Source organism: Populus euphratica, unplaced genomic scaffold (assembly GCF_000495115.2).
Source record: "Populus euphratica unplaced genomic scaffold, PopEup_1.0 scaffold83.1, whole genome shotgun sequence".
In the NCBI taxonomy this organism is placed as follows: Eukaryota; Viridiplantae; Streptophyta; class Magnoliopsida; order Malpighiales; family Salicaceae; genus Populus; species Populus euphratica.
Genome location: NW_011499963.1, coordinates 59,751 through 78,339, shown reverse-complemented (window position 1 = coordinate 78,339; position 18,589 = coordinate 59,751). Strand labels below are relative to the sequence as shown.

General features: G+C 45.7%; 1 long non-coding RNA gene and 1 pseudogene across 1 annotated transcript; both read right to left on the bottom strand.

The window, feature by feature from the left end:
* Positions 1 to 481: 481 nt before the first annotated feature.
* On the bottom strand, positions 482 to 14,498 carry LOC105138826 (uncharacterized). Its single transcript, XR_844864.1, has 3 exons — positions 11,124 to 14,498; positions 9,421 to 9,425; positions 482 to 493 (listed from the first exon to the last, which is right to left on the bottom strand). It is a non-coding gene; the product is annotated as an uncharacterized LOC105138826 (long non-coding RNA).
* On the bottom strand, positions 1,903 to 10,015 carry LOC105138825 (PHD finger protein MALE MEIOCYTE DEATH 1-like; annotated as a pseudogene).
* Positions 14,499 to 18,589: the final 4,091 nt, after the last annotated feature.

The following is an 18,589-nucleotide window of genomic DNA, read 5'->3' as shown; positions in this document are numbered from 1 at the left end:
GCATTCGAGACTGCTTCACCCGGTCCCCGGCTACCTTAGGGCAGTTAGAGCATACGAAGGAAATCAGATCTGTTTTCCACAAATATCGTATATATAGTTGCCCCTTTCCTCCTCATTCTATGCAGGTAGGAGTGTACCCCATGAATCATTGATGAGATTCTGTTCAGACAATTCGCTTTGATCGTAGGCAGGGAGGTGACACACCAGATTTTTGACAGCTGTTTCGGCTGATATTGGTTTGAGTTTTGAGATTGTGGAACAGGGCCCACACTTACATATTTTAGGTGACCTAGCCCTACAGCTGGCACTACGAAGTCGAGAGCTGCAGATCGACAAACCTCTGCCCGCTGCCCTACACTCGATCTATGGTCAAGGTATGTGTCGTAGTGAATACTCTTCTCTACCGTGAAGTGATTCATACCTAAAAAAAAATGAGAAAATCCAGTTGTGGATGCCACTGAGTAAGCAAGCAACCTGCATTTCTTGCCGTTCACTCCGGTATTCCGCTTTCTGATTCTCCCCCGCCAAAGATAGAGTCTCCATGGTCGCGCGTTCGAGCTCACTAAGTTGGATTGCCTTCTTTCCATTCCGCAGGGATGGTGTCCGTCCCCACTCAATCCCCTATTGCCTCAAGCGTGCTTCCGTTTCCTGGTCTTTGAGTTCCCAAAGTGGGTTTGGTCTGGTCTCTCAAAGTTGTGGTTTTTCTATCGAAATAGACGAACCCTGGCCTATTTCGACGTTGAGAAAGGGTGCTCCCAAGCCCAGTAATAAGAGGTTGGATAATAGGTTATCGTACTGTGACCTAGACCCCCAGCCTCCTACCTTCTAGCCCCTCCTAGCATAGTTGAAACCTCACTCGAGCAATAAGGATATTAAAGAGCTGCTTTACCACAGGCGAATCGTGGAAAAGCGCGTGAGAGAAGGAACTACGTGAAGACTTGATCACGTAGGTTGCTTGGATTGGAAAAGAAGTCCGGGTTCAGTCAATCAACAAAAAGCCCGGTCAGAGGAAGAAGTCAATGATGGCATTGTTGATCTTATCCCTTTCCGTCCTAGAGGACATAGTAAACCTCCTACTATAACTATAGGAAAGGGCGGAACTTAGCTCAGCACTAAGCAATCTAGGGAAAAGAAAGCTAACTACCACATACAAACTACCTAGGCCAGGAAGCTATCCTAGTCAGGTCTTCTTTCCTCTCCTTAACAGTCGAGCTTTAACTATTTCCTTTCAGTCTATTAGTTACGAATATTCTTATCCTATAGTAAGAGTGATCAATATCAATGAAGGCTGCTTCGAGCGGGCATCAGTCCTATCCCTGGAGGGAAAGCATACTTAGCATCAGTAGAAGAAGAAAGAGGGGAGTTGGCTGATAACATTAAATTAACTATTTTACAGGTTCAGTCATTTGCCTTAGCCAAACCTAGGAAAGAGATAGCATCAGCTCGGCGACTAGAAGCAATATTCGAGTAGCTCTCAGGTATTGGAGTCCAGAAACTACCGCATCTAGCTAGGAAACAGCGTCTTTTTCTCCTAAAGCCCGATTCCACTCATAAGAGTGACATAAAAAGGATCAGACTTGAGGAAACACCGTATTTTGGGCCTAAAAAGGCGCTCCCAGAGGCTATCATCACAAAGAAGAAAGCAGTTAGTTCCACTAGTGCGCAGGGAAGGTATCACCCTTATTCCCATTCACAAGCTAACTCCATAGGGAATAATCTTGGGACAACCATAAAGGAAAGCTAGCTAGGCAGATAGGAAGGAAAGAAAGAGCGGATAGGGTCAGCAGAGAGATCGGGGGCACTTCACGCTGTTATTGACGATGCAGAGCTTCCTACTTCAGACTAGCTCCTAGGATAGCTGCCTAATGGAAGATAGGATACGGGCACATCCAGCTAATAGAAAGGGCAGCCCTTATCCCATGCCTTCCTAAATCCTAAATAAAGGCATAACTAGAGTCATTCCTCTGCTAGTAGGAGCATATCTGAGTACAGAAATGATTGTGTAAGAGAATAGGTTGTTATTGGTCGGTCCTAAAGGTAAGAGTAGGTTGCTCCTCTGTTCCCTACTAATTGCGTAAGAGCCTAGTTTTCTCTTCCCTCTGGGTGAGTCGCTTCTTTCTCCAGCAGCTATTGCTAAAGTCGGGTTTGGGTCTTCCCCTGGTGGACGTAGGGGCATCGATCGACAGGGTGCTAATCTAATAAGGGCTGGAATAAAAACCTCATCCTCCATTCCCTCCATGTCTTCAATATCAGTTACCACAAACTGTTCCATAATAAAGTAAGTATCCCTCATTGCACTCTGTACTGCTTCCTTCAGCTCACCAACTGTAGCATAGGGTGGAACCACTATAAGCTCACCAGGCTCCCTCGTCAACTCATATTTTAGCTCTCTTGAACTTGGCATCAATCGGCAAATGAATCTCAGAAATTGATCATCTTCATCCTTAAAATAAAAGGTCACTCCTTCACTGCTTGCTGTCCAAAATTTCCCGAGTCGCCAACTCAACCAATTTTGATTCCGGGTAACCCAATACAATAGTAGTACATTTGTATACAAGTAGACGACATCACTGTAAACATCAGCCCCAGGCACTAGAGCAGGTACTGGAAGTGGCTCAGGAACTATTTCAGGTTCCGGTTCATTGATCAGAACACGATTACCAAGCTCATGAATCGTGTATTCCAAAACCCGAGTGGATGGGTTCACAGCACGACAGACAATGTGACTTCCAACGATTACATTGTTCATTGATTTCAGCACATAGTCGAGCAAACCCGTATCACCAATGTGCAGCCGAGCTGCGTCTCGCACTTCCTGCCGACTCATCCCGCCATGGCTAAACTTGTTTTCTTTCTTTTCTTTCAATGCATTAAGAATGATTTGTGCTGCATATTCGAATCTTCTTGCAGGCCATCCGCTATCCATATTAGCGATTGCAGTAGTGAAATTTCACCGATTTTTCTCTCACAAGATGAAGATGCTTGTTTTGCAGGGCTCTTCTGGTTGAAAGTCTTGAAGAAGTAGAAGAAGAAACAGCGGTAGCCATGATCGATTTCCTCTGCGCAGGAGCTGGGGATTTGAGAGTAAGCATGACTCTGAGAAGATCTCTGATTGTGATCAATTGGGTCTCACTCAAATCTTCGTAATAACGAATGGCTTGCTTGATTTCTCTGCATCGGTTCGTGTTACTGAAATCTTGGATGATCTTATTATGAACTAAGAATGTCGATTGCTCTGTCGTAATTGTTTTCGGTCACTCCAAAGCTTCCATGGCAGAATCTGTACCCCCATCTAGCGAACCACGGATGCCCGTACGCAACCCCATGAAGCAACCGAAGATCCATTGATCGCTTTTTCGACACATCCTCAACCGTAATTTGACTGTAAAAGAAAGAAAACCCCGGATTCTTCATTGTTGAAAAAGATTCAAAAAAGAAGTCATTTAGGTCTTGTGCAGATTCGATCCCAAAGATCCATTCTATCTCTGCCGCAGAGATACCTAGACCCTCCTTCAATTCCATTAATACAGAGTAGATGACCAAACCTATTACAGTGAATCAACCCATGCAAGAGATGAAGATAAAAAAACCATCATCCAGAGGCGAGGAACTCCCATCATCGACTGGAATTCTCAGATGAGACTTTCGTTTCGACACAAAATTCTTACTCCAACCTACATCAAAAAATGCAGAACACCCCTACTAGGTCAAAACCCCATTTTCCCAAACCTATATCTCTAATATAATAGGGCATCCTCTTATGAAGTTCGTATTCTAGTTAAAACCTCTTCTGATAGGTAGGTTCCTCTCCTTTCTCAGTAAATGGATGAAATTCACTCGTCAGAATCAATATACGGAACTACGTAAAATCAGGCCATGGTCGCTGCATCTGAAATCGTTCGTTCACCCGAAAGTCCTCTCTCTACGCTACGCTAAAAAAAGAAATTTGGCTCTTTCACACAGGATATAGTGAATAAGGAACTTCCTTCTCGGTTTCGCATGCCTTTTTCTTTTTTTAAGAAGATTGTAGCAGTTATTATACTTCCCCATCAGAGTATTCTTCCAGATAAAAAGAACTTATCTATGAAAAGCATTATTCAAATGAAGAAACCTCAGACTATTACCCAGATGGTGCACAAGAAGAAGACGTAGAGGAAATAGGCTTCAGTCCAGCTCCTTTCGGAAAAGAATATGGAGGCCAGCCCACAATTAATGAGCTCGAGTAGGCCAATCTGGGCACACATGATGACCCTCAACCTACCTTTATTACTAAAAATCTTTACCAGCACCAGAAAATAACTATTGATTGGGTTGCTCAAGCAGTTTAGAGCTTGCATCGACATATTCAGAGATGCCAGGATTGGATCCAGAAATAGCCATGCACTGCTTTTTCATCACAAGGAGCAAAAAGCCAGTTAAAAACCCAACCGAAGGTATCGCCCTGAGTTAGGTCAACAGATCGAGGATGAGGGAAAGAAGCTCATCAGTGCTGATTTTCCTGAGCGAGTAACTCGTTTTCCGGTTGTGGTAAGGATTCGGTAAGCAGCCCCGAAAGCATTCCATCCTAGCTTTAGAGTCGGTGCTAGCTTCTTCCCTTGAGTTGTTTGCTGTCTTCTTGTATTCGTGTGTGAGGCTAGCCTCCGCCCGGGAGTCTTCGAAGCCAGTGCTCACTCCTTTTGATTGGAGTGAGCACTGACTTCCCACCCAGAGTCATTTCCTGATCATCTTATTTTATTCTTCTGGCCTTTCCTTTGGGAATAGGGAATCGCTAGTTTTTCAGGGAAGCTCTGTAGACTGGCATGTTAGAGTCGATTTGATTAGCGTGATTTCCTGCTAAGGACAACCTTCTATCTCTTGGACCAAAGTGAATCTTTCTTCGAATCTCCCGATTTTTCTCCTTATAATGAATGGGGATTCCAAGGTGCTGGATCGGTTCCTTAGAGTCAAAAATTTGCTTGCCGAACCATATAGTTTCCTATGAGTTGCGGGATAAAACCTTGCTCTTTCTTATTTTACTACATCACAGAAATTCTAGCCTAAAGAACCTAGCCTCAGACTCGCTCGCTTCCCCCATGAGAATGATGTCATCTGCTTACTGTCCGTGGTTGATTGCTTGAACATTTGGGGCTTTTTCACACTTGTTGATTGGCCTAGGCTTAGACCACAGATACTTGCTGATAGAATCTGTGATAAGAATGTGAACAAGTAGGGGGACAGTGGGCATCCTTACCTGAGTCCACGACTCACCTTGAAGAAATCTGACGGTCTGCCGTTGATGGGGCAATCCAAGGCCCTTTGATACATGCTTTGATCCGGAGAAAAAAATGAAATAAAATATGGCAGCGGAACTTGTTTATTATTTATTTATCTATACTGGCTCTAGTGCTAGTTGTGTTGTTTAATCAATGGAAGTAACATAGTGCGGTAGCTCAGCCATTTGCAGCGAAGGAAGGATTAGTTGCGTAAGAAAAGGTGAGCATTACAGCGGCTTCCCCCCAAAAAAAGGGGGTTTTTCCGGTTGATTATGTCATTTCTCTCTCTCTGGTATGATGATTTTCTAGCCATATTTATAGAAGGCGAGTGCGAAACGGTAGGCGGCTAGTCACGCCACATTGGGTACTGCCAAGTACGCTTTTTGAATAAAAAATTCTCTTATTTTCCTGATATTACTGTAAACAAATTGATATTTGTTTTTTACCATGCCCATGGTTGAGGGCTGTGATCCCTAGGTGTCGTAGAAAGAGGAACTACCACTGACTCTGCCGTGGAATCAAAGACTGACTCACCACTTCGAATTGAGGATTTATTAACTGAAAGGTGCTTCCTCAACCAGATAATTAGGATCTACCAATCGATTGGCTTGTCAGGAATGGGGATCAACCCAATATCCATTTACCGGATAGTCTTTCTTAGCAGCTAGTAATCTACGATGCTACACTTGAAGCTTTCAGAGAGTCCTACTGTCGGCTCATCTTCTATCTAAGACCTCCGGATGCCTGAAAGCTGCTGTTTTATCAGGTCTAGTTGCGGTTCGCTCTTTCACTTATTCGGTCAAGCAGCTTCACTCCTCTCCCTCTGGTCGAGCTGCTACGCTCCTTGGCAGTCAGTCTCCACCCCTGACCCCATTCCTTCTAGCTCAGGAACTTCTATTTTGAATCTGAGTTTCTACCTTTCCCCGTTCCCGTGTAAGCTATTCCATGCGATGTCTTTCACAAAGGTACAGGGATTTGATAATCGATAGAGCTGGTGAATCTTTTCTTCCCTCGTAGGAACTTGGTCTCTCTAATACATCAATCAATATGGTAGATAGATCAGGTAGAAGATCAGCTGCTACTCTCGCTGTCTTCGATCGGCTTCAAAGCTTCTTCACTTTTTGCGCTTAGCACTTCCACCGATGCCTGACTTTCGTCTATGTATGGGTTAGATTAGAGAAGGAATCCTCCTTCTATCCTATCAACTAAGCTCTTCTTCGTCTTTCCCCTGAGGAGGTCAAGAATTCGTCGATTCCACATCCCTTGATTCAACTATTGGAAGTGCTGTTATGATCGATTTGGCTTCTCCTCTTCATGAATAGCCTGGGCACTTATATTCTTAATAAGAGTATACAGGTCCGTCTTTGACCGGTTCGGGTTCGGGACTCGTTCTATGACCGTACTCCCCTCCCATGTTTGAGGAGTCTGAGAAAGCTCTTCGTCCGACGCGGATACGAGCTTCTTCGATTGGACTGTTACATAGTAAATGCGGCTCGGAACAGCTATGAGGCACTGAGCCCTTTAAACTTCGCTCTTTGAGCCGTTTTCTGCTCAAGTGGCTTTTTTGGTTGCTTTCTGGCTTGATGAAAGATAGGTTGAAGTCTTAGAGTTAGACCTAAAGGCTGCTCCTGCTGATGAAGAAAGAAGGCTTTCTCCTACTGCGCGGACCCGTCCCCGAATCCGAAATGGCTACGGCTACCTAAGCTTGAAGTCGAGTGTTGGGGCAAAGAGCCGAACTACTGATAAAACTTCGGGCAAGCGACTGAGGAATGAAAGATAATGTTCTCCGCCCTGAACAAAAAGATCTGAAAATAGAGTATGTGAAGATGTCTACTCTACTCCCTTCTTTCTATCGACATCCCTATCTGTCATAGAATTTCATTAAGCATATAGCTCGGGCTCCTTCGTTCCGTAACCGTAACCTTAGGAAGTGCGGGTTAACTTGAGCTAATGGCTGGCGCCTCTGAAGCCTCTGAGCTTCTAGCTAAAGACTATTCTCGGTACTCCATCAACTCAATGAATTGCGTAGAAAACGATCAGGTGCTCATCCGCCTCTCGGCTTCCTGATCTTCACTGGTCGGAGGCTAAGAGCTTTCTTTGACTCTGAGTCATATGGGATGGGTCCCTACTCTCACTATGGCATAGTGGCCCAACGGTTCCTATGAAAGTCATAGCCGGACCTACTCTCCTCTCGCCGATGGTTTGAGAGTTGCGTTGGCGTGACGCTAATCTACTGATATTCGAGTGCTTGAGTTTCACTCATGTAGAGATAACGAAGGGAAAGGGCATTTGAGGGAGAGCCCAACCCAAGGGAAGGGGCAAAGAAAGGACCTGAGCACATTGACATCGAAGAAAAGGCCAATGAAAATAGGGAAAGTCCTATTCAAGCCGCTTTACCGACGAGGTTAAAGAGCGGTAGCCCCTCCTTCGAGCAAGCAAGCGGCACTAAAAGCAGGATGAAAGCAAGCAAGGAGTGTAAGCCACTTGCCCGATAGGGTAAGGAGCGGAGACCCTTCCTTCATTCATTAAGTTTAGGGATTTGAGTCAGGGATAACAGAGGAGCAAGCCCAAACAGAAGCAACAAGAAAAAACAAAGCAAGAAAGAAAACAGCTCTTTGTCTTACTGTGCCCGAGGAAGGGAAGAAAGAAGATGACAGACAAAGCACAACGGAGGAATGAACTTCAAGCATGGAGGGGGAAAGTAACGGCACTCAAAGCTGTCTTCCATCAACCAAGCATGAAACAGAAGCCATGGACTAAGATGACTGGACAGGAGCGATAAGCAGCTATCAGCCACTCGAACCAAGTTAGAGGTTTTTTTCATGAGAGTCTTTCTAACATTCTTCACCTGAACCCGGGAACAGCTTTGACTTAGATACTCTATTGTCAGATAGTTGAATGGCACCGGGAATGGATTAGGGAGCAAAGGAGATTAGGGAAAGTCCTCTGAAAGCCCTTTTTCCAACTGAGAGGGGCAGGAGAAGGATAGAAAGGTAGTTTCCTCCAGCAAGAGGGATGACTTCTTCCTTTCCGCAAATAACAAGCGCTTTTCTTCGCCACATCGCGTATAACGGGAATCGAACCCCCCTGCTGCTGGCGGGCGGATGGAGAATGTTCTACTTCGATCTTGTTAGGAGTAGGTTTTGGCTTTCCCCTTTTATGTTATTAGTAAAGCGCTAACGCCCTATCTATAGTAAGGGGCTTTTTCAATAAGGCTCGCGTAGGGGCGCTCACGTTTTTTTGGCTCTCTTCGCTCCACTAGCCTTGATTGGTGGATGGAAGTACCGAGGATAGTCTGGTGGTATCGTATAGTTGATCACGGCTGCATTTAGGAGTAAGAAGTTCCTCACACTTTTCATTTCATAAAAAATAATAAAAGTAGCCTAGGGCGGATCCCAGATATGCCAGTTGATTGATTCGACTCCATTTTAAAGATTGGGTGAGTGTTAAGTGTACCGGTGTAGCCTATGCGAAGCAAGCCTACATAGGGATCGAAAAGAATGCATTGTATTCTAAATGAGATGCCCAAGAGAAAAGGAACGAAGGGATGAATCGGCGAAGAATTAGGATGGGCTGCTGGTCGAGCTAGCTCTAATCGAACTGTGACATCACGTAAAGTAAGTGTCAAGCGAATATAAAAACTAAAAAAGAGCGCCGTGCTAGAGTGCAGGCGCTTCAGCAACGGGAAGGACATAGCTTTTGAATCAACGAAGCACTCTGTCAGCAGAGAAGTTTGATTTCATAAGAGAAGAAGGTCCAGTCCAAAGAAGGTTGGAAAGGAATACGCCCGGTTCCTGAGACAGGAAAGGGGTCTACGTTCTGGCATGAATGTCAGTTCAGTTCATGTTCATCCCAATCCCTCTTAAGGAAGAAGCCTTCTCAAGCGCCCTAAGATGAGGAAGAAGCTACTTTCAGACTGTGTGCCCTTTCCTTTTCTTTGCTAACCACGCTGAGGGCTCGAACCTCAGTTCTTCCTTATTGCCTATCGTGGCCCTTTTACTTTTATAGTCCTATCAAGATCATTTGGCTGACGCCGAAAGCGTAACTATCTTACTAGAAGTGAGGACTGCCCTCCACCTCTTATTCATATTTCATATCAGGTTCCATCTTCTCCTTCTCTTTCTCCCTAAACTAAAGGTCGATCCTTGTCCTTGGTACAGTGTTCCACCCGCTCTCTATCCTATGGGTCCCCCCTTTTCTCGCGAAACTGCACTCTTTTACTTGGACTTGACTTTGAAGCCTGATTAAAAAAAGAGATCTTTGGGTAAGACTGCCGGGTCTTGAGCACCAGTACTATCACCAATATCTAATATCTAGATTCGTCTAAGATTACTCCCGCTTACCAAAAGACTTAACACTGGATCTGATATTCATCGAATAGAATGAGAAAAAGCTCTCTCCGGACCATGAGGCATTTCCCTCTTTAGAATTCTTTATAAGAAGTGGGAATAGCCGGTTCCCAATGGGAATGAGAGATGGGATCAAGGCAATAGCTACCTTTCTCGCTCCTGGTATTCGGAGATAGGATAAACAAGACTGACTTGACTTCAAACTCTTTCAGTCAGTCCATCAGATTGACCTCGAGATTCGCCTTTTGCTTTCATTTGGTCAACGGACCGTACCGAAGTTAGTTGAAATACAGAATGCAGGCCTAACCCATTAGAGAGATTTCCCAAAAAGTAGAAGCATTCCAATTCTTTATTTAGATTTAGGAGTTTCTTAGGAGAAGAAAGAAGCTAAGACTCTTTTCTTAGAGGAGACAAAGGGCTAAGAAGTGGAGGTAAAAGCGTACTGAAATCGTAACCGTCATGGGTGAGCCTGCAAAGTCCATCAAAACTCCAGACCCTTCTGCTTTGAGGCGCATAAGCGCACAGTTTTCTATTTAAAAAATAGAAGCGGATAAAAAAAAAAAAAGGCATTCATTCCGGGCAGAGAATTACCCTCGAATGAGTACTAGCCTATCTACGAAAAAGCCCTTTATGTTAAAGTATCTATACCCATAGGTTTACCTCACATCGATAAATCCACTCATCAAAAGGGGTCAGATAAAGCCTTGAGATGAATAATGCTTCCAGTCCCAAGGATTCATTCAGTTAAGTCGATGAGCAAGTCCTATGCGCTCGTCTAGACCAATAATCAATAGAGACGGAAACTCCCTTACGAAAGCCACTTGAAGGCGAAATGAACTTCTCGATCTAAAACAAGTCTTTGGGGACCTATTCTTCTCATACTTTATTTTGACCAATGGGTCAGTGCTGGTCGAAGAAAAGAAAACGAGACTTAGCTTATGCGGCACACATGCTCTGAAGCGTGCTTTTACGCTCGATGATTCCCTCTTCAAGGTGTGTTCAGTTAGAACGTTAAAAAGAAAGAGAGCGTTCAAGTTCAGGTGGTCGAATGCATTTTTCTCTAACAAGAATGGCTTTCCTGGGCCCTACTTTGTTTATGTATGCGTACGTGTAAACGCATTTACTTTCTCTGAGGGTAAATTGACTTCGGGAGCGGTAACGGATTCGCTTAGAAGTTCTCGATACTAAGTTTGCCGGAAAGCACTTCACGTATAAGAGCTTGGGTCCCCGTATCCTTTGTTTGCCTTTTTACCTTCGGTAGGAAACCATTATGGAAAGTGATCACACGAAAAGCAAAAAAGCGCTCTTCCTTCCGGCTTCTGGAAAGACTTGAGCCGATAGACGAACATTGGTCAATTTCAATTATCAATTAAAGGTCGGCTACTAATTACAATTGTTGGATTGAAAGCATCTCTCTTTCCGATTTCGTTTTCGAAGGAGTTTTCTCGTATTCTGTATTAGCTCCTTCCACGAATGAATAAGGTAAGGCTTCGATCTTTCGCTTTTGAGTTCGTCCGGAAGCTCTAGTATGAGCCGGTGATTCCAGTCCGTCTCGGATGGAACTCCCACCTAAAAAGTCCTTAGTCTCTTGTCGAACATCTCACCCAAGCGCTAGGTAATCCAATTTGGAGCATCGGTACTCGCCAGAGTTACAAGTCGTTAAGCGACGCGAAAGAGTTGATCCATCGGATTGGGATTAGCCAGTCTTTGAGCTAGCCCTAATTGAATCTACCAAATAGGCAAATAGGCTAAAGAAGGGAAGCACCAACCATTCATTTGTCGAATCGAAAGCTTCGCCTACGACGTAACTCAGCGCGGTAAGCTCCATTTTCCTGGCGCTTGTTTAATTTAAAGTGGTACGGTATCCCCATTTCTAACTAAGTCAATTGAAAATGACATCGGCTAGTGAGCAAACGAGCTTCGGAATTGGATCAAAGCCAAGAACCGAGGCGAGGTCTGGAGTGTGCGGATCAGACAGAGAAGAAAGATAAGGTGTTCACGATTTAGAAAAAGTAGCATATGCTCCGGCCGGCTCGCTTAGTCTTCATCGTCAATGGCTGCTAACGCCGCGACGAGGGCGCGACGGGTTGCCAAAGGAGAGTCCCAAGAGGCCTAGGAGAGAGGTGATGTATTTATCTTTACATGTACTGAACTTATTGGGTCCCCATTAAGAAAATAAAGGCTTTGCCCAGCCTAAAGCGCTTTTCCTAACCAAGGTGATATTACCTTCTTCCACTACTGAGAAGTCTTCGAAATATTTCCTTCCATCGTTACCATGAGTACAGGCCCGGTCCTCATTCCGTAATTCTGGTTAAGAGATCCCCTATCTAACTGATCACACACTGACCTCCTATCCGGGGCCCCCGCCTGGGTTCAGCACCTAAGTTTCCTTCTTTCATCTCAGGGGTCGACGGTCTTTCTCTTATACGGTGGATGCTTGGTTCTTCTTATTACAGAGTACGGAGTGGAAGCATTATATCTAGTAGCCTAGCCGATTCCAGTGTTCAGTACCGGCACTCATACCTAATAAAGCCAGCATCCTCCGAGAAAGGTAACTGCCCCCTTCCTCTCATTCCAAAGCTGGAATGAAGCTCAGTGCTTGGCTCGATCTGGAAATTGCGTAAATAATAACTGGGTTGAAGCGAAGTCATCTCAGTCAGTTCAAAGTAGTAGGAAAAAGTAAGTGGTAAGGGAGAGGAGAGACCCCTATCGCTAACTTCTCTGTCCTAATCTCCTGTGTCGAAGACATCGGAAAAAGCTTGCTTGTTTTCGTGCTACTACAGGTCCTAGGGATGGGACTTTCAGGCCAAGTGCGGATTCGTCGAAATCGAAAGATTGCCTCTTATTTGCTAAGATTGGCGAATCAATCAGTCGTGGTTTCGGCTCATATCGGAAAGAATTAAAAAAGATAAAGTAGCGCATGGGCAAGGTAATACGATAACCGATTTCTTAGAGCATTTAGGCGACTCCTAAGACACCAAAAAAGGGTGAGAAAGACATGAGCCAATAGGCGAACCGAAGAAGCAGATTGACCTACTTTCAACGCATAGGCTCGCCCGCGAAAGGAAGACAATCGTTGCGTGCAATGCGTAACGCCTCTGAGCCAGAACTATAAGCATCATATAGAAGATCGTTGGCCAATTCCTTGCATCACGAACCTCTCGAACTAAAAGGAAAAGATCAACCGACCGAATCTTCGTTATTTATTCTCCACTTTCGACACGAATGCAATGAAAGCGGGTCAGCTGAGCTGCAAGTGAGATTTTGGTCCGAATTCCGGCTAACTCATGGGCAAAGTCGTCTTTTGCCGCCCCTCATGCAGCATATGAGCGGATCTTCACTAAAACCGGCTCTATTGGCGGATGGATAGCGCCCCTCACTCTGCTATGAGAACAAAGAAAGGCACACTATCTCCTTGCAGCTTTGCCCGTCGCCCTTCGGTAGTATAGTAGGATGGATAGCAAAGCCGCTAAAGCGCCCTTCGCTTAGTATCTTCGAGCCTCTACTGAATTCCGCTCGCCCCGGTCCGCGTTGACAAAGTCAACGACACAAGCAAGGAGTTGACAAAGGAGAACAGCCCCCTGTTGTTGATAGAGAGCTTACTGCCCCGCCCTTTATAGTATAGTCGCGACTGTTGTCATGGAAAAAGACTTTCTTTTTTGTCAAAGAAGCATGCTTAACACAGCCTATAGCGTAAAGGCATTCGAGCTGCGTCTAAACTAAATTAAAGGTGAGGGCCTTTACTCTTTCTTCTGTAGATACGCTATCCCTTCCTTCCGGCTATGGTATGGGGGAAGGGAAGTGAGATCTACCAATTTCTTTTTAGATGAGTGGCCGCACTATGATCGTTCGGGAGACATGGTCCCACGCGCTACACAAAAGAATGAATTGTTATGCGGTCGGAAAACTCTTTCTGCAGGCAGCCTATCCAATCAGATCACGTATTTTTGAATATGTCGTTCTGTCATATACATGTATTCGATTCGGTCTTCAATTTGTCCTGCTCGTGCCCGGAGAGAGAATGGGCACGACTCCCCCTCTTCCCGTTCTACTGTCCAAAACACGCCGGCCATTCTAAGTTCTGGGGTTGGGTCGGATAGGACCAGACCAAATCGGCTGGATCTGTGGAATCTGAACGGATCAGATCCAATCGGATCTGATCGTAGCTTCGAGTTCAGGTGCCGTACCGCGGCCGGACCGGAAAGGAAGGAAGGGGACAGCGAACCGCCTGCCAAGGTAGCTTGCTAACTCTCAGCCACTTGTTAGAAGGAAGTGCAGCTTGATTGTCGGGGGAGGGAAGGAAAAAAGAAGGTAGATTATTCGATTCTATTTCCTCCTTTGGTGACGGATTGGCTTGGAGAGAGGCGACCAACGGGAGGAATTCGTCTTTTTTTTGTTTGTATCACCGAGACACCCGAAAGGCCGGCCATATGTACCTCGGGAGACCCGGCCCATTCAAATCAAAAAAAATAGAACGAGCACCTACGACTAAGGGGAATGGAATGTCGACCACAAGGTGAGATGATCTTATAATACGAGGGCGAGTGACTGGTCAAGTCATGAAACTTAGTCATTTTGATCAACATGGCTGCAAGTGGACTGGGTTTATGTGTTTGAACTGACTACGACCAAAGTCGTGGCTGCTTCAACCAAAAAAGGGCGACCCCGAAAGAAGTACCTCACCTCACTTACTAAGAAGTAGTTGGAGCTGGGCTCCGTGAGAGTTTGCTTTTCTTTCTAAGAGCGGTCTGTCTGATCCTGATCAGACCGCTCCTGGTGTTCGAACTAGTCATTAATGGTCGGCTTCATTGGTACCCTTTCGGTATGCGTTGCGAACACTTTCATTTTTAGCGTCTCACCTTCTCTAGAGAAGCGAAACTCGAACGGATAGAGCACATGGTCCAACTACATAACTTTTTCTTTTTCATTACTTCCATGGTCGTGCCTCGTGGCACGGCAGCACCCGTACTATTGAAATGGTTTTTCAGTAGAGATGTTCCCATAGGTGCCCCTTCTTCCAATGGTACTATAATTCCTATTCCTATCTCTTTATTCCCTCTTTTGGTCTATCTACATTCCAGGAAATTCATACGCTCCATGGACGGAGCAAAAAGTGGAGTCTTGGTCAGAGCAAGCCGCCCCATTCTATTACCAGACAAAATTCGGAGAAGCTCACCCGAAACTAGAGCTAGAAACGCCTTATTTCGTTTCGTTCCCGTTCTTCATTTCCTTCTTCTCGAATCCAAGGGGGACTTCTCATATTTAGAATCTTTCTGCGGTGTGCTCTGTTTACTATTCTTTCGTACTTTCTTCTCTTTACCACGCGATAGGTCAGCGAAGCGTGAGCGGGCGCGGAGAAGGAAACGCCAAACACTTCGGCCTAACGGGAATGAGCAACGACGAAATGACAAGATGAGGTGCTCCGGGCACCCCCATTTAAAAAGAAGGGTCGAAGGTTTTGGGCCTCTAGCTTTCCCCGTCCCCCCTTCGTCGGGCGGTGCTTGTGTGGGGGGGGTGCCACCAGAAATCGGGGTTGAAGCTCTCGCCTTACCAACGAGCCGACAGCTGATGGCTGTTGGTCACGACTACTACCAAAAAGCTCCAATGAAGATGAATATTTCACATGGAGGAGTGTGCATCTGTATGTTGGGTGTTCTTCTGTCGTGCGACCCGGCGGCTTATGTGCAACCTGTGGCCCACGCCTCCTATTTGTTCAGGGCGGGCGGCGTGAACTCTGATTCGATCCGGGTATTCAATCCCGCCGCTGAGATGCTCAGTTGACTCCTTAACCTTGATAGGAAGATGGCTTATTCAATAATTCGTGCATAAGGGTAAGGAACTTTGGATGAACTAATGCGAATGGGTGTAAGCTTCGCTGCTCGGAAACACCCAGTGCTGACCACACTGAGAGACACGAAAGCGCAGGTAACGCCAGTTGGCGAAGTGGCGTTAAGCATCCCTAGCGGTACGAAAAGAGAGGTCGTGATGATATCATCTATGTCCGTACCGCTCCTCGTGGAGTAGATCCCGCGTCCACCCAAGTCTTTGACCAGGGAACGGGAAAATTCCCACTACCGCTGGCAGGCCAGCCGGGCCGTGAGCGCGGTGGGAACGGACTTCCCAAAAAGCCAGCCCCGGGCCGGGGTCAGCATAGAATGAAGGGGATGGCTCTAACTAATGTTGTGTCGGCTTTGCCAACTTCTTGGGTTACGGGCGGAGAAAGAGCGGACGTGGGGACTCGGGTCGGGGCGCAGCCTAACTAAGAGAGCCATTCCATTTTGGGCGAGACAGAATGGGCGGGCACGAGCGGTCTGGTGTCCGATGGTCAGACGACGACTACTTCATTTATTAGATTAGTCTTACCCGCCTATCCCGGAAATGAAATGGAATAGAAGGAACGCGAAGCGCTATAGGATTGGTTTTTTTTTTTGGGGGGGGGATAAGCTTGCTTCTTCACAAGCTCCGCCCCGACCGGCAGCTGCTGGGTCTCCCCATCTCCTCTAAACTTCCCCCGGTCTTCGGCCCGAGCTGTATGAGGCAGAAACTCGTCTCACGTACGGTTCGGAGGCCGAGCCCCACCCCAGCAGTAATGGTGCGGCTTAGGTCAACTAACACAAAGAAGATACAGTTCACTCAACGATTGCCTTTGGGTTCCGAACTCCATATGGGGAAGGAACGTTGTTGTTTGCGAGGTCTCGATCATTTACATGGACCCACTTCTCATTCCATTTGTGGGAATTTGATGATCTATAAACCGTCCCTAACGAACGATCGGCTCATGTTTGAGCATGATGAATCACTTCGTGCCGACCTGTTGCTAATAAACTTTCCGGCCTCATATGAGAATGGAAAACTTGAGCATTTTCTGCATCGGTGGATGAAGAATCGCGAACATAATAATTTCTGGTTGACCATGTTCCCAGAAAAAAGATACTTTCGAGAAACGACGAGCACGACTGAAGTGGCTATACATACAAATCTATTTACGGATCTATATGCTTCGATTGGAACTGGAAGTTCCAGAACAGGCGGCTGGTATACCACCATAATGAAACTGCCTTTTATTTTTTTTATTCGGATAGGATTTATGTTGGCTTCGTTAGGGGGCTCGCGTAGTTTGTTACGTCAGCTCAAAAAGGATAAGTTGCGTTGGTATCGAGAAAGTTCCGTGGAGTTCATAATTGCAAAAAAGGAGTCAAAGTAGTGGCTGCGGCGCGTCTAGGCACTTCAGAGCGGGCCGGCAGGCGGGCGAATGGGTGGGCACTACTAACCAAGCCAAGCCGTCTGTCACTATCTCTATCATAATAGAAGCAAGCGTGAGGCTAGGATGAATTAGCTAACGAATTGACTAGGAGAATGATTCGTCGAATAAGGTGAAACTTTTCCTATTGCCCACTCCGCTCTCTCTTTGACCACTACTTACTGATTAGCTGGGAATATTCTTGCTTCTTGCCAGTTAGCTCTCCAGGGAGCTAAGGCAGTTACTGATTCAATTCTTTCGTAAGGGCAGGCTCATGGCGATAGGTTCTTTCAGTAGAGTATCTATAATCTAGGTATCAGTAGACGGAATGAGTCTGGTAAAGCTCTTTTGGCTTGGTCTGGGGAAGCTTTTTACTAGATAGGTATAAGATCTCAAATAATTAGCTTTGGGTCACGGCTAAACGTTGTAGGCCTAAGCGCAGTTGTCGCTCTTGGAGTCTGATCAGTAGGGGAGAAATTCACACCGGGAAATCTCTTTCTTAATAAAGAAGCAACATCCTAATCATACCCAGCCCCTGGCCTTAAAGAATCAATACCCGGAGAATGGTAAATGGCAAGAAAGAAAGGGTGTAAGCGGCGACGATCCGACTTTCATGTACGAGTCTCAATGGGCTATCAAGATTGAATTCCAGAAAGGTATTGCTTACAGAGCCAAAGAAGAATGAATTTCATTTTTGCCCTGAGACAACTCAATCAAACTAGTGGTATGCGACGTGACTTGGATTCGACTTCTTAACTCATCAACTAGAATGAGAAGTTGCAGTTCAAATGAATGCGGGGCTTTACCCAGTTTCACCGAGGGTTTAAGCGGTGATTAGGGACTTTCGGAACTCTAAGCCTTTTAACTATAAGGGAAATCCAGCCTTTGAAACTAACGAGAATCGAACTGTCATTGAAAGCCATCAGATCCAGCTCGAATGGAATCTTTGGACCGGCTAAGCGAAGTTTAAGGAATAACTGAAGCTATCGGCGGAGAAGGATATCTTGATGAAAGGGAAATGGCTATTCCGGATTCGACGTCTTGCTTCGACGTTTTGGAGGAAGGGCTGTTAGGGCAAGGGCTTCAGTTAAATTAGCTTTCCCGTTCGGCTAAGCCGGAAAGAGTTATCTCACTGGCTGAACGAAATAAGGAGCAAAAGCCGGATCTTCGAACTTAAGAGCAGAGAAAACCTACTTCCTTCAGTACGGGAAAGAGTTGCTCTTTCTGCTTTAGGTGCAGCCAGTGACGGGCCTTAGCAATAAGATTAGGAATGGGCCTAAGCGCAGGAAGGGAGCAGGGAGAAGCAGCGGGGAGAAAGAAATCGTCTTGAGGTAGAGGGGTAAGTTACCGACAGTCTCGATCCTCAAAGGAAATAGGCGCTACCATAGTCACAAAAGAGATTCCATATGCACCACCTATCCATCATCATCCCAGTTTTGTTACTCAAGATCACGATTGTCGGGGCACCCTTCTTTAAGACCCAGGAGCGGACCAAAAACAACCTATCTTGCTGCTCCGAGTGCCTACCCCATAGCTGATTTCTTTTTTTTATGCTGATATTTTTTGGGAGAGACAAACCGCATTTTTGGAAGGATTTCCCCGGATTCCTACACGACTTGTTGAGGCAAATCTGTTTTTTATTGTGCCATTAGGCTTTAGGCTGTAGTATGTAATTTTTCGCAGAACTCGAAAAGGAGTGTAGCACTTTTATTAATAGTCGAATTGATCGCCTTTGAGAAGTGGGAAGA